The sequence below is a fragment of the Notothenia coriiceps genome, unplaced genomic scaffold (genome assembly GCF_000735185.1).
Source record: "Notothenia coriiceps isolate Sejong01 unplaced genomic scaffold, NC01 NC01_scaffold00011854, whole genome shotgun sequence".
NCBI lineage: Eukaryota > Metazoa > Chordata > Actinopteri > Perciformes > Nototheniidae > Notothenia > Notothenia coriiceps.
In genome coordinates this window covers 437,583-438,614 of record NW_011344555.1, presented here as the reverse complement: position 1 = coordinate 438,614, position 1,032 = coordinate 437,583, and positions in this window count along the sequence as shown.

Here is a 1,032-nt window from a genome sequence, read left to right as displayed (position 1 = left end):
TGTACGGAAAAACAAATGAGTCTTGCTGTAGCAGTTATTGTATCAACCAGGATTAAATGTATTTTCATAAAATATTATAATTAGAGGATTCATGAGAACGCTCTCATATTACGGAAAAATAGGAGCTGGAAGCTAATACAGAAATACACCGGTACGAAAGTTATTTCACTATACGAAAAAAGTTATTTTTCTTGGTTAATTTGCCTGAAACTTAAAATCCGCACACATCAGAAGTCACATATTGTTTAATCACATCGCTGCCTCAGTAGTGGCAGTACATTAAAGCACCTCACTAATGGAGCAAAGACTGCAAGCTCGTTCAATCATTCAACTCTAGCATCGATAAACATGTGACATACCCTCTCATACATAAAACCAAACACATTCTCCTATTTCCGGCACGCTATTTAAGCTGCACAGTTTGCCATCTCACCCTCTTCCCTCTCCTGCTGCCCAGTTTCTGCAAAGCTGTTGATGTTCTGCCCCACCACCAGCCCAGCATCCACCTGTAAGCTCCAGGGATAGTTACTTAATCATCACTCCCTAATTTTCGATGTATATTTGCGGGGAATGATGAGGCCTAAGCCTGGATGCCAAACTCACACTATATGCAGCTAAACATTTAAAATGGGAGTTGTCTGACTGAACCACATGTTACAAATATTGCACAAATAACACAATCAGTGATAAGAACCAGATTCATATTGCATGAGCCCTCATCATATCATCAATCTATTGCAAAATCACTCAGATCACACCATGAATATATTGAAACCAATGCTGCTTGAAGCTATTTAAATGTTAGATGAGGCACATTGGAGATTCTAAAACGGTGGTTTGCATTGTGGTTCTCTTTATCGTCTGCCAAAAGGTAAAAGCTAAAAGTATATGGGATGGATCAAAGAATATTTTACCTGAGAACAGATTGCTGGTATACTAACTGGAGGGACTGGTGTTTCTTCCTTGTACCAGGCTGCAGGCTTAGAATTTAAATTAACCGAGAGCTATATCACATGCTATACCAAGGCACAC